Below are 15810 nucleotides of genomic sequence, written 5' to 3'. Positions count from 1 at the left end.
ATTGTTTTTTAAACATTTGTTTCAGTGCATAAATAAGAATTTATCTATTCTTCTATATTTCTATCCTTCCTCTTTGAGTCATTTATTCCATTCTCCTCTTAGTTCATTCTTTACCTTTAAACATCATCGTTCACACTTCTTATGTTCCTTTTTAGCTTTTAGCATTCCATCACAAAAGTAAAGTATAATCAGGGTGAAATACAATCAGAAAGGCACAATTTCAAGAAATTGCGAAGTTCGAAAAAAATGTTAAACTTCAAAAGCATTGATTTCGGAAATTTTTTTGATATTTAACAAAGTTAAGTTTGGCACTCGAGGCTTATTATTCATCAAGCCAACATCATAAACAAGTCTGCAAAAAATCAGAACTACCGGATTTGATGCATGTTGAAGTGATGTGTAAAGTTACTATTCTCATTAATAACAACGGGAACAATTAAGATAATCATTATTGTTATCTATAGAAACTAATAGATCTTCAAGCTATCGCCCATGAGAATGAGTATAATAAAATAAAATTATGAAAGAAAGCTGTCTTTCATGCGGATTCTGTATAAGAATTTATTCGGAAATCGTTTATTGCGAAAAACTCTAGTCCGGCATTATTTGATAGAGGTATTATAGTTCTCACATTTTCTTAAGAAATTCGTCCTTTAGTGAATAGTGACATTAATCACAAAATTCTTGTAGAAAGACATGATTGACAGAGAATGGAGGTGATAACTGTTATTACTTAATTACGTACTAACATAATAGAATTTAATGCTGTAACTAATCTAATAGTTGAATCAACTTTCAGTAAAAATTCTTGTAGTTGTACTAGGTACTAAATTGGTGTGTTGATATCTACTATTAGTGAAGAAAAAATGGAAAACAATATTCCACATTATTTTTTAATAATTTAATTATACGAAATTATTCAACGCAATTTATCACGTCAATATAAACACCGCCAGCTACCTTCATAATCTATTAAATTGATAGATTCGACGATGCAACGCTCTGACGTATCTAGATTACAATTATCAAAACAGTTTTTATGCGTAATTTATCGAAAATTAAGTAATGTGCATTGCTCGTTATATTTGATAATAATTTTTAATAGTACAGTTCATTATTCATAAACTTTTTCTTATTCAATATAATTGATTTTTAAATACAGTTTCTGTCCCAATTTTTTTTCAAAATATTTAATTTGGTCATCACATCAAATTTAGAAATTTGTGCATTTAAAGTCACAAAGAGTACCAGTTCAAGTATACAAAAAGTTTAAGAGAAGTAAATTATAAAATTAGATGTGAATTTATGGTATCATACAACAACGCTCTTTTAAAAAAACTCTCATGAAAAATTTTCCTATTCGAGACAAATATATACACCGGCATAGGAAAAGATAAACAGAAAAGCATACATCTTCATCACCAAATAAAAAAGCTACATCTGGATAATGGAAATCAAGCCATAATCTTAACTCTAAACAAGAAAGAGCTAAGAACGCTATGCAAAAGTACTTTAGTTTAGAGACCCCTGCCACGTTGTACATATTACGTATATGATGATGATAATAATTCACTTTTAGAAGACCCAGAACATTGGATCTCAAAGTTTTTTGTGTCGTAGACCAATTTCAAATTTTGTTGGATCCGGTGGATTCTCTGCATATAAATTACTAACAATTTCCAAATCTCGAAAAAAAGTGAAAATTAGATTGCATTGAGGCTGAGTTTCAACGATGAATTGATAGTTTTCGAAAAAAAGATAGAATTGATTGCTTGATGGGGTTAATTATTTGGTAATAAAATTAACTAAATAAATTTCAATTGTTGATTGTGCTATGAGTGGATACTTGGTCAATCGAAAAAGTGACTTCCTCTATCTTTACTTATATACTCTATATTATATATACTCGTATAGTAGATATAATTTCTTGTTTTGTAGGAATTTATTCAAATTCATTACATTATTAATTATTATTGTTATAACTTGACAGCAGATTATCAATATTTGGCTTCAATCTACTCCTTTGTTTGTTAAAAAGTTTGTAACAGCAATAAAACTTTTTTCGATAAGATATGACGAGGGAAACAAGATCAGAAGCACAATTCCCCACAATCCAGGATATTTTCCTTTCAGCCAAAATTTTTGATACCCACTTTTAAATATCATTTAATATATTATAAATCAGGATTTTTCCTATTTAGAAACACCAAAACTGAGTCAAATAAAATCTTGATAAACATGCACCTGCGTAATTCGGTATGTAACAGCAATCGTTGGAATTCTTCATCATTTTCATCGCACAATTGTGAATTGCAGTTACCTCTGGTATAATTCTTTTAAGATGGCTTATAAGCCCACGATATCACCCGACCATGGCAGGAGCTCCATAATAGCGTTTGTGAAAGGAATCGATTTTTCCTTAAGAAAATCACAATATTAATAAGCTAGAATTTGATATATGTATTTAGATAAAACACCTTTAAGTACAGGTACATTCCTTTCATTGTATCCAATATAATATGGTGAGTATCCATTTGATTCACTTTCCACTAAAGATCGAAAGATACAATAAGGAAAGGATTTTTATTGAGGATGTAGCTGTACTCGACGGTTATGATAAGAGAATTGTAAATAGGTTAACCAACCGTTCTAGGTTTGAGAAATCTCTATGTGAAACTCTATATGAAAACAAGAAAAGTTGGCTCTGATATCTTTCAATATTATTTATGCAAAGGGATTGGAAGGAATTTTTAACATAGTGAATTTAAATTGGTTTATAAATCCAATAATACATTAAAACAATCATTGTGTAATCCTAAGGATAACATACCAAATTTGGAAGAGTGGTATACATGAAATGAGCTATAGTGATTGTAACGGGAAGTATATCGGACAGACTAAGAGATACATTGATGTCTGGTTCAAGGAGCACATAGCTCATTTAAAATATGGAATAAATATGAAGATTACTACCAAGGAGATTTTCCCGCTATATTTCACGGGAGAAATTTTATCGGTGGGAAAATTTAGTATAAAAAGGTATTAAAAGGTTTTAGTTTCAGTTTTTGAAGATGATAACTTGGTTATTGAAACACGCGTTAGACTGTAATTGTAAGTGTTGGTATACTGGCACTGTGACCACTGTGTTCAATATAAATTCATTGAATTTGATGTCTACTCTCATCACAATGATAAAACCAGCTAATGAACCAATGTTATAACTTCTTATAATTGCTTATTTTATTTAATAACAACAAACTTTCCACTATAAATGAATCATATATAAACGTATTGCGTAATAGAATCAACTTTGTATTTTTCATTTTTTAGAGCGTTATAGAAACCTATTGGGTTGCAAAGCTTGGATGATAAGAATAAAAAATGTGTGAAAAACCTTTTCATCAGTGGAGGAAGGGGCTGTAGATTTTCAAATATGTAATCAAATACTGTTGCATGGAGATACTCAAGAGCGTTAGATGTTGTATTTTTAAGAATGTACATATGTTAAACTGATCATTTGCATGATACTAGTGGTCATACGTGAGGGTTGAAAGTGGAGAGAAAATGATTTAATCTTGCGTGTCAGGTTTTCTAAGAGGGTGTATCTAAAAAAAAAGCTCTCATTCAGTAATCTGACGATTTCCATGTGGCTCCAAACTCGCAGCTATTATTAAAAAGTGCATGAAAAATTTTCCAAATACTCAAAGTTGTCAGATTAATATATATATGGTTCATCTTACTGTCCTACATGGTGATGTCTCATAATTTGACGATTATCTAGAGGAATTCGCCTAATTTGACAAGAGAAATTTTTTTATATAAATGAACTCAATTAATTGAAAGGCGCATGAAATAACATGCTAATAAAAAAGTGTATTTTTTTAAGTAGAATACTTATATTATTAAAAAAATTATTTAAAACAAAATATTTTCCATAAACTTGTGCCGTTTTATTGTTATAAGCACGTACCAACAATATGAATAGAAACATTTGAAAGGAAAACTCACATATAATGGAAATAGAATAGATACTGAGATTACAATAATAAAAAGAAATTGAATAGCATTGATATATTTTTCAAAAGAAATTCAAATTTCTTGAGAATTTGAAACATCGCATAAAGACAATAAAGGGGAATATAAATGTCACCAATCTAAATTTAAATAATGTCCAATCCTGTCAAATGAAAATTTAAAAAAAATCTAGAAGTGTATCTTTAGAAGCAGCACAATAACTATGTAGTTTTGGAAACAGGGACGTAAAAATATATTAGTATGCCATTTATTTATCAAAAATTTTTCAGTTAATGTAATAAACTTTGAAATATAGAAAAAAAATCGCATCCTGTGCTCTAAGTTTTTGTTTGTAAAATATATAAAATATATTCTTACAATTAGTATGAATACTTAGCATCTATTTGATTAAAAAAACATCATTGTATTCAATTTAATCTCAACAAAATTTAAAAGGAACGACTAACGATATGGTTGATAAATTACTTGTGGATCCTAAATCGTTCGCGGTAAATCAATAAAATTAGCTATGCTCAAGCATTTCGAGAGCCTTTTTTCCAACTTTGCAGCCCTCTTCTTTCTTTACGCCACTTTCAAATTGTCAGATTAGCGATATAGACACTTTTTTGCATGTAATTAACTCACTCTAGCTTAATGTAATACGCTCGAGAAATTCTTTTATTTAGTTATTTTACTAATTGATCTTTCATTGTTGACGGGCGGCATTACATATGAGGATCATATTTAACTAACTAGTTAACTAACTGGGCACAAAGTATCTCCCTATATATTAATCTGCCGCGCTTTAGTAAATCCGGAAATCCCCACTTGGGCACTCCTACTATTATAACAGAGTTTAACAAAATAGATGTTCACATATTCGTAAATTATGAACATAATTTGCTTACGCGAAGCGTACAAAAGATAGCCAGTTGGATGGCAAGCTTAGGTTCTACATAAACTTCCAGAAAGTAGGATGCTTATCCACTACCCTTCATTTACGACGTTCTAGACAAACTCTAGAAAGCTAAGTACATATCCAGCATCAACCTACGTCAAAGCTACTGGTAAATTGGGCTGTCCGAGGAAAGTAAATCAATCACCGCTTTTACAATTCTAGGCAGAGGACTGTATCAATTTCGGGTGATGCCTTTCGGACTATATGCCACCCTTTCCACTTTCCAGCGCCTCATAAATAAAATAATTGAACCATAGATGGATCTCTATTGTTTCGCCTACCTGAAAGATATCGTAGTAATCTCCGAGAGGTTTTCCGTCGACTCCGTGCCACAAGCCTGCGAGACAACCCTGAAAAATGAAAAGTTTGTAGAAGGGCCCTTTTGTACTAGGGTCATCTTGTGACATCACAAAGAATCCGCAAGGACCCGGAGAAAACAAGATGATCGCTCCGACTAATGTCTGCACGCTTTGACGCTTTTTAGGAATAGTTTCCTGGTACAGAAGGTTCGTACCATTATTTTCGATGTTGCAGCACGACTGCAGCGAGTACTGAGGAAATAACCGATGGAAGTGGGGACCCGAACAAGAAGAAGCTTTCTGAAAACTTAAAGCTAGCCTAACAGAGGCACCAGTTCTAGCAAGTCCTGACTTGTCCTAACCGAACCTTCGGCCGGTTGTTAACCTTCACCGAGAAGAAATTTTCACGGAGGAGTGTTTGGCCATAGTGTGGGGAATCGAAGAAATTGTGCCTTAGAACTGCTTACTGGAAACCCAGAAACATTTCCCGACTACTACATAAAAAAAGATCGTTTATACTGACATTTCTGAGATTCTAATGATTTCACCGAATCAGAGCCAATCGACACCTATAAATTGTGTGTTCCGCAACCAATACGTCTCAGCGTTATGCAGAGTCTCAGCGTGAGGCAGGAAATGCATGTTGCACCTACCACCGGACACATGTGAATTGCCAAAATCAGAATTGTAGCCCGATACTACTGGACCGCTATGTTCCGTGACATCGCTAAATATGTCTATAACTGTGATTCTTGTCAAAGATATGAAGCTTCTCAGATAAAACCTGCCGGCAAATACAACCCTCATCGAGCCACCAGCCATGGGAAGGAAAGGAAACCAAAGACTAAATTCCAGCAGAGGCTGACCATTATAGCGACCGATTACAACGTTTGTATGAGACGTTAGAATATTTCCAGAGCCCAGAGTAGACACTACAACCTCCGCCGCTGGGAATGGCGTTTCCACATCATGAAGTGCGAACACCACCTATCCTCCGCAGATAAAGGTTTCGTGCCAAAACTTAAAATCTTGAAAGTCAAACCGGCAAAAACCTCTCACGAATTCACATCAAAGATCTATGACTGGCATATTACTTTAGACCTGCAATAGATATAATGCTTTCCGCAACCAAGAGAACTGAACTTATCCACCTCCTTAACAATCTATTATGCTCCTATTTAGTCGCATCTCCGATATGCCCTTCCTATCTGGGGTACGAGTGGACATGCTGCATAGCACTTTAATTCTTACTATGGACTTATTTACTAATTATTATCTATTACCATTACCTATAAATTAGTTACTCATTATTGTTTTATTCTGTATATTGGAATTTTATTTCATTTGTTTTCTCTATTCAGTTCTTTTTGTTTGTTTTTTAGTTTTTACAAGCTTTTTTTCTGCAAATTGTAACAATTTTTTGACGATAAATTGGCGGTAATTTGCTAATGCGAGATTTGAGAACCGCAGCCCTTACTGTAGAGGTCTGACCGACCGAGAGCTTAGTATTCGCATGACGCTTCACCTTGCTTGTGGCACGAACCCGCCTTCAGTTGATGAACTTGGCAGTTATTAGGTAGTAATCGTAGAGTTTATGTTTTTCTTATCGTTGCTTTCCCCAGCTTTATTTTTTTTTTCGTGTATAGTTTATTTTTGTTTCAGTTTTAAATTTAAGAAATTGTGTTTAACTGCTGTTTCGCTTTCTTAAACGACGCGTATCTTAGAAGCTTCGTAAGTAATAGTTAGTAGTTGCGATTTCTCACGCCACCTATCGAGGAGGGCAAGTAAAATCTCTTCAACTGGCTTCAGCGTATTCGTCACTAGAGTATTTTATTTTCTACTCTGAAGCTGTCCGGAGCAAGTGGAGCATACTGGGGAAACATCTAGAACAATAGTTATCCAATAATAGATGGAGCTACCAATTTTCTTTTATAGTTTTCACAACATCAAATTATGACCGGCGCGGTCAGGTGAGATGACTCATTACAGCAATAAAAAATTTCTTTCTCCACCATTTCTACCTGTCTCCCTTCCTTCCAAACAAAATTCATGTAACATATCAAAACTCAGTTGACATCACATCCTTATTCATATTATTCTTCTTTACTCGATACAATGTCATTATACTAGATAGTAACCTTGTTTAATTACCACTGAAGAGTGAATAGCCCCCATAAATAGTTTATTGGAGTAACTATATGGATTCATCAATCAAATCTTAATACTTCCCACTAGATAGTAAAGTTAAACACAATTATCACTGTATTCTCAAAGTAAGACTTTTAATGCCTTCATACTTTTTCAGAATAATATTCCCTATGTTCATCAACACCTTCCTCCATATTCCTTTCTCAATATTTTCCCAATATGCTTATAAGAGTACAATCCTACATTCGTAACAACCTAAACAAACAATCTTTCAATTAGACGCAAAAAAAAAACAAATGAATAGCTACCAAAATCAATAAACTTCCTATTCATGTTTTATTGTTATTTTGAAGATTGTTTTTTTCAGTCCCCGATGATGAATACGTTGTTATTCGAAATAGCCTTAATAATACCGGTGTCTGCTATTGGTTACTGAAATTTCAGTTTTGTTATGAATAAATATTATATACTATGACAAAATATCGCAATATGCCCTAACAACTGAAATAAATACTAACAATTATGTCCAGAGTAGATATTTAACTAATTGACCTTCGAAAAAAGCTGGTTAAAATAAGTAAATAACTTTAAACTTATGTCACGATCGTATACAAAAAGTCTAAGAATTAAGAAATTAGACTCTATTGTTCTAAGAGTATCATCATCTTGTGAAAGAAACCTTATACGTAGAGAGCGATAAATGTGATAATGTACTGCTACTATTGAATCAGCCGGAAGATATTTTATCATTTCACTAAAATAGTTTTCAAAAACATCCGATTCCATGTCCTCGTGTTAATCTCCCGTAAGGCACGACTGAAAGGTTAACAAACATCCTTTTAAAAGTCCCTCTTCGCTTACAATATGGACGATTATTAGTCTTTTTCCTTTACCTGAAGACACCTTAATACCCGTTAAAAGGCCTTCCATGAAAGCTTGGCGAGCACTGGTTACATTTTTGGTACTGTATAACCTTCATTAATCCACGTCTCATCAAGATAAAAGATTTTCTTCTGATCTGTTCTGAGCTGCTTCATACTTCTTAAGTATTTTCGTCGCCAGTAAACAATTTCATCGCTTTCCAGTAAATGTGCTTTACAGTTATGCTATTCCCAAGCAAAATCCATATTTCTCAGAGTGCTCCATAAAAGTTTTTTAGTTATCAACGGAATACTGTCATCCTGGCCAAGCTCTATTAAAATCTTATCAAAGGTGGGTATTTCTTTTTTAAAATAAGAAGAGTGAACTTTTCATCGAATTACACTTTTGATGTCTTCATCAAGGACTTTTACTGGTCTGCCTGGACTTGGGAGGCTCCACTTGGCCTGCTATCTTTCTCTCTCGCAATAATTTAAAAACGACGGACTTTTCAATTCCACTCATTCGGGAACATCGGTCAACAGTTTCTTGTACAGTAGAGAATTTCGGGTAATCGTATTTTATGCAATCGTGTACATTCAAAATAATAAATTTTCCACAGTGGAGAATTATTGGAACAACTTTTCGTTGGTGTAAATGTCGCCATTTTATTACAAATCTTATAATACTGTGAACACTATTTGCGGCTTAACAGCAAATACTGATGCGTTAAACTAAACAAATATACTTATAAAGGTCTAAAAAATTTGGGTAAGGCACCATTGCCCTTGCGGCGCAGGCTTAAGCCGATTTTGAAATAGGGTTGGAATTAGGCAGAGGCACTAATAGAAGGTTAAACGGTATAGTACTTAAAACCCCTCTTGATCAGCTTAGCTTTGCTATTAAAAAAGCGCAAAATATACTAAAATCAGTTTTAAAAGGATACTTAAGTTGGCCAAGTTGTAGTAGCAAAGTGCCCTGTTTTTTTTAAAAAACAAGTAAAAGGAAAAATAGGTAATATATATTATAGTTTCAACCTCACATTTACTTACTTACACTTAATTTAGTTACTAACGCTATGTACAATTTTTCGTCCCTGGCTCTGTACAAAAAGATCTTGGTTTCCGACTTTTTTCAGAGACATAATTTAATTAAAAGATATTATTAAACTATACTAAAACTTATTTTAAACAAATTGTTACTTATATTAGAACGACACAAAACAAAAGAAACTCTAAAAAACTACAAATAGGACTAATAATTGAAACCGAAAAAACAGGACGAGTAAACAACCTGCATATATATATTTACCCTTTTCCGACTTCATAAGTAAAATCGGGCAACATCGGAAAAAGACTGCCAATAATAAAGTATCCATGTAAACGAGACCGCTTCTGTTCAACTTCTAATTTAAACCATGCAAAAACCGTGAACGTTGCCACTTCATTTAGCAAAACATGTTCTACACAATAAGAATACGGAAAACTTTTAAACCTGCCAATGTAGTAAAAATACAGCGAACAAAAGTGATGAGGATATTCTCATCCTCTTTTGCAGGGATGACGTGCCTGTGTTTTTCTTATTTGATTTGTACTTTACCTGTTAAACGCAAAACGTAACTGTATAATCTACTACCTAAGTAATCCCTACACAATATTTCAAGACCTACACCTATGACCGATACCGAAATTGAGCCGAACTGGACGGAATTCCGCATTTTATTGCAATATACATTTCTGAAATAGACTATAGTTTATTTTAAAATTTTACTTAGGGTTCAATATAAAACCATATAAAACGTTTATCTTATTTACTTCAAAAACACCTTATAATCATTGAGTTTATACATACAAACATAGGATATACCTTTTGGTTTTTATTTCATCAATAACATGAAACTAAATATGATTTATCATTTTTTTCAAAAATGCTCGGATACTTGGATGTATCTATGTTTTTCTGTATTAACGGGGTGGAAAATTCACACATAAGCTTGATGGAGACATTATTAAAACTGAGTTTTCATGCAAGTACGCAAAAAGCACAAACACGTAATATGTACTGATTCTTTTATCCATTTGTCTGTTATAGAAATTAATAATTACCGTTTCTCTCAATTTTTGATAATAACCTGTCGTATTAATGCTATTGACAAAATAACAATGCTTATAATGTTAAAGAAGCAGTCCAAAGATGTTCATTTCATGTAATTTGAACGATATAAAAAAATGGCCGAAAACATTTTTGGGATGTCAGTATATTTACCGCTATCGCTCAGGCTCAAAATTATTCTCATACTTACATCCATTGTGTAAATAACTAATAATTATAGAATTTATGCTATTATTCACAGCTCAAAAAATATTTGTTGTGTTTTAATTGTTCTTATATATGTCTTAAGAGTATAATAACAATTAAAATTGTCACAGTTATTTCATTAACATTATTTTAAAAACCGACAATGAACTGTGACTTTGCGGTATGTAGTTTCCTTGAAACGTGTATTTGATTACAATTCTGTATATTTATTCATATTGTATCCAGAGCATAAATTAATAATAATAATTTGGAATTAGACAGTGAACATGCAATAGTTGTAGATATTAGGCAAATGAATGTCTGTACGCCGAGGTCTAGCAAAAATGTGCATTGCATCGGTGATTACTATACACGAGACCTTTGATAATTTAATAGTGTTTCACTTTCAAATTTTCTTATTTACATAAATTTTAAAAGATACTATATTCTCGTTACATTTATTTTTGGGCAAGAATATCGGGTTATCGTTAGTGGAGAATAGAATAGCTTTATATTAGAGAGTATCCAGGATGCGCTTATCGTATTTATAAAGCGAGCGCCGTGAGGCATAAGCGCTGCAGTGCTGTAGATTTCTCAGAAAGAAAAATGATCATAATTAATACTGATATTTTTTATACTATTCCTTTTCCTAAAAAATACTTCGTAGTCGCCTTTTAATGCCTTAAAAACCAACAGCAAGCGAAATTCCGGCGAACGACTTCCAGTCAACTAGTTGAATAATCTATTTATGATTCGAAATATAAACGTGATCTGCGCGTTCTTTGCATGACTTACAAATACATACGTTATAGACCCGACGTCATTTAACTGGATAATTTTACTGCATAGTCTAGCACAACGATATGGTGGTTAGATACCGAGTACCTAAATATTTTTTAGCGAATTATTCATGATATGAACTAAATAATAATAATATACTATAATAGAGTGTTTATGATTTCATTAAGTATGTAAGTTTGAATAGTCACCCGAAAAAACCGGAAGGTGATCCATTACCAAAAGTGGGGGTAAAGTTACATAAGGAACATTACTCGAAATATTTATGCTTAGAATAATTGAATCCATGGTTGTATATAAAAAAAACAATATATTGTTAGCTAAAAGTTCTTTTTGATTATTGCAAGTTCTTTTCCGATCAGGAAAGCAGTGCTGTGGTGAAATATAACTAGCAACAGTTATCCAATTCGAATGTTTTAAGCATTTTTAGAATTATTTTTTCAAGTGAACAATGAATTTATAAAACGTTTATAAGATCCGAGCAGTCGTGAAAATTATTTGATATTTTTCTTGTATATAAGGTGCATTTGGATAGATTTTATTTTGTCTAGGTTGCACTTCACTCCAAGAGATGACTTATGTCCGATATATACAGTTGAGTTTTTGATTCTACTGTAAAACTCTCATCCTTTTAGTTTCAAAAGCCTACTAATGATTGCTTCTCCTTTGAATTGCACAAGAGGGTTATGTATATTTAACACCAAACTTTTCATATGGACAATTAAATTACCCTATATAATTAACGTTTGTGTCATTGCACAAATTCAATTGATAATTATCGCTTCTTATCCTTTACTAAACAAATACTGCGTGTTACAATTACAAGACAAATAAAATGAAAATTTTATCCAAAATAATTTACAATCTGCATTGGCGATTAGGAATTTGATGGTATTCCAAGAAAGTTGAAGGCTACTTAAATTGTAAAGATTTTCTACCTGTGTAGATTACAACTTACCTTATTTGATTATTGATTAAAATGGGTAATAAAGTCAAGATAAGAATTGAAATAAATTGGTATTTTTAGAAATTTTAGGATGAAAACAAAACTTTACATGCTATTTTAGAATTTTGCTGTGATTGATTTATGATGTTATATTGGGATTTACGTCTAGCTAGATCCAAATTGTGATTGTTGTTTATTAGGAAGTGAATGCTCTACGGCTATTCCAAATTTTTTGTTATCATAGGGATATCGATAGATTTAACTTAATCAGTGATTCGTATTTTATATTTAATATTGTTCTTAAATGAAAGTACTGCATTTTTATCATAAAATATATCTGAATATTTTGACGAAAGAGTAGAAACCACGTCGCGCGAGCTAAGTCTCTGGAAACGGCACAGCTTCGCTGAGATGTCGGCGTTCGAAATCTGATTCCTTTGCTGTGTTGAAACTGAAGAAGAATGAATTTCTCCTCGATTCCAAAGGCCTCGTCTGAGTTCGTGTAAGTATAGAACAATGACCAGTTAGCAAGTATTGGTTTTCTCCAAAAAATGTATCAGGTATATGGTAGAGAATTAGTTCAATTGTATATTATTAAGACATTAAGAAGGTTACTTGGATATTTCTGTGTCAGATATCGATCAGTTCGGGGGGGTCGGATTATAGTTTTATCGAAGAAGTTTTTTCAAAGAAATATGTACTTGTGTTAAGTACTTTGCCAGTGCACATAGCGTGATCGTATTCCTGAAAATTGATGTTTACAGTGTTATGATATTGAGTTATTTGAAATCTATTAATACTAGCTAACAAGGTTGAAAACTTTACCATTGAATTGTTGGAGCCTTTCATCATTTTCTAATCTCATGAACAAGATCGCGATTTAGACAGAATTTATGATTTTAGTTTATAATTTCGGTATGACTTTGAACTAAATAAATATATGGTTTGGAAATGGCTGGTCATTTATATAAAAAGTATTAATGATTGGTTCACCAAGTAGAGGTTTCTTTACTATTCCAATCGAATCAGGAACGCCATTTAAGCATTCTGCTTTAATTTACATATTTTCAACCTTATTTGAATTTTGTGGTACAAAGCGATACTTCAAATAATCCTTACATATTTTGTGTACTCATACATAATTTGGCTAAATCAGATGCAACTCCAAATAAACACTTAAACATTCTTCGATGTTCAGAGGAACCTCCGAAAAAAAAATACAGAATGATCTGTTACAGTGCATGGTTGAAGTCTGTCATGAAAAAACAATTGAAGTAATTGATAATTCTCCTTCTTTTGCTAATTATGGCGCATGAAACGACAGACGTTATTGCAAAAGCTCGACTAGTGGTTATTTTCTGGTATCTACGCGGTAATGAGCCTAGAGTTCACCACAAACTGAATACATAGACTTATGATGAAGCAGCAGCGATAAGCAACTAACTTACATGCGTATAAGCAATAATTAAAAAAGTATCCTTTGGCGTATTACATCACTTTTATATTAGAAAAACTTGGAAAGTGTTGCAGCAAATTTCCCTTCTGCTTGTTCCTATTATTCCACACTTGTTGAAGAACGATTATAATGTGGAAGAAGTATGGCGGGCCTGAAGTTAACATTGGGGTTCTGATTTAGTACAAGAAGTACTGCTTCAAAAGCCTATCTAAAGATTTCAAATTTCATTTGATTGCCGTGATATGGGTAAACCTTTACCATTCCAAAAATCAAATTTGCTACCTTAATTTTCTGAAGTTTCCAGAATTCTTTGGGGGGAAAGCTCTATCCTATTGCAAAACTATTTGTCCAATTCTGCGGCACAAATCACTTGTTTCAAATGTTGAGCTATCTATGACAATATCCATTCTTGTTGTAAAAAAATTGAATTAAATTCAATACATTTAATTTTTCTGTGTTAACTATAAAATACAAAATTAATGGGGGAGAGCAAATTATATTGAAGACCTGTAACATGCGTTTTCAATTGAAAAAATTTCAATCATGTAGTTTATTTTAACAGCAAATTAGTCAATACTAAAAAATATGGATTGGGTATTATTTTATTCACGAGTTTATCCAATACGTAGTATACTACTAAATGAGTCTCAACTAAAAATTATAATTTTATTCGAACTTTCCTGACCTAAAAAAATTGCATCCGCACAACGTAATGATAGGAGATGACATCGTAGTATGCTGGTAGCAATGTCATATTTTTCTCCCCATGTTGATAAAAAGAAGCAATTTTCTTAAATTTTTAGATCTTTGTATGATGCTTATATAATATAATTCTGTATTTGTTAATTATCAATCAACAATCATGAATAACCTTTCAAATGTTAACGTATGAGTCAAGCTAATTAGTTTTTGATTACATCGCGTTTTTCATGGTACCGTCAATGCAGTCGGTTAACTGTGGCAGTTTCCCATGGTAGTTCAGAAGGAACAATTATTATAATAGAATCTCTTTACTGAGACTTTAGTTAGGAATTTAATTCAGTTAAATTGAAGAAATAAATATTTTTGATAAAGTATTTTTGATATTTCGTGGCAGTCAGTTAATGTAGAATTGTCGCTTATCCAACGTGTTCATTTTTCAATGATTAAAGAGATATCGCACCGTTGTAATTAGTAATTACAATTTTCTCCAAAAATCAAGAAACACAATCAAGAGGATTACTAATAGTAAAAGTTATGTAAATATAATGAATAGTTATTAAAAGTTATTTAATTTTGTTCATGCAATAGACAGCGTATACAGGTCCACTTATAAATTTATGTCAATATTCACGTTAATTGACAATATAAAAAATTTGAAAATTGATTTTTCAGCAGACATTTAAGTTTACTCAATTTCAAATAATAATTATCGAACTTTATTTATTATCCTACATCTCCACTAGTCACCACGCTAAGTCTAGCGCCTATACGAATTTTACACGAAGCTTCTTTCTGAATAGTATTGTAATAATGATGAATTGCGTAAATAATGAGAAAAATCTGGAAAACTAGGGTTTTATGCAAAATATTCATATCTATTTCATGATAAAAATGCACTACTTTCATTTAAGAACAATATTAAATATAAAATACGAATCACTGATTAAGTTAAATCTATCGATATCCCTATGATAACAAAAAATTTGGAATAGCCGTAGAGCATCCACTTCATAATAAACAACAATCACAATTTGGATCTAGCTAGAGGTAAATCCCAATATAACATCATAAATCAATCACAGCAAAATTCTAAAATAGTATGTTAATTTTTGTTTTCATCCTAAAATTTCTAAAAATACCAATTTATTTCAATTCTCATCTTGACTTTATTACCCATTTTAATCAATAATCAAATAAGGTAAATTGTAATCTACACAGATAGAAAATCTTTACAATTTAAGTAGCCTTCAACTTTCTTGGAATACTATCAAAGATTTTTAACGATTCCGAAAGCAATTATGTTAACATGGAAAAAGAAATTTTGGCTATTGTG

General features: G+C 32.0%; 1 protein-coding gene across 3 annotated transcripts in view; it reads right to left on the bottom strand.

Moving 5' to 3' along the window:
- The window catches only part of LOC130444263 (protein I'm not dead yet), a 74534-nt gene that overhangs the window by 32832 nt on the left and 25892 nt on the right, over positions 1 to 15810 (bottom strand). Inside the window, exon 1 of one of the 3 annotated variants that reach the window (XM_056779332.1) lies at positions 5254 to 5316. The exons of the other annotated variants lie outside the window; for them this stretch is intronic. The gene's annotated coding sequence lies outside the window, so the exon portion shown is untranslated. Of the gene's footprint in view, positions 1 to 5253; positions 5317 to 15810 lie in introns of those variants that run through there. 3 annotated transcript variants of the gene reach the window in all.

This window comes from Diorhabda sublineata, chromosome 5, assembly GCF_026230105.1.
Source record: "Diorhabda sublineata isolate icDioSubl1.1 chromosome 5, icDioSubl1.1, whole genome shotgun sequence".
NCBI classification, from domain to species: domain Eukaryota; kingdom Metazoa; phylum Arthropoda; class Insecta; order Coleoptera; family Chrysomelidae; genus Diorhabda; species Diorhabda sublineata.
The sequence above is the reverse complement of the archived record's forward strand: the minus strand, read 5'-3'. Positions and strand labels throughout refer to the sequence as shown.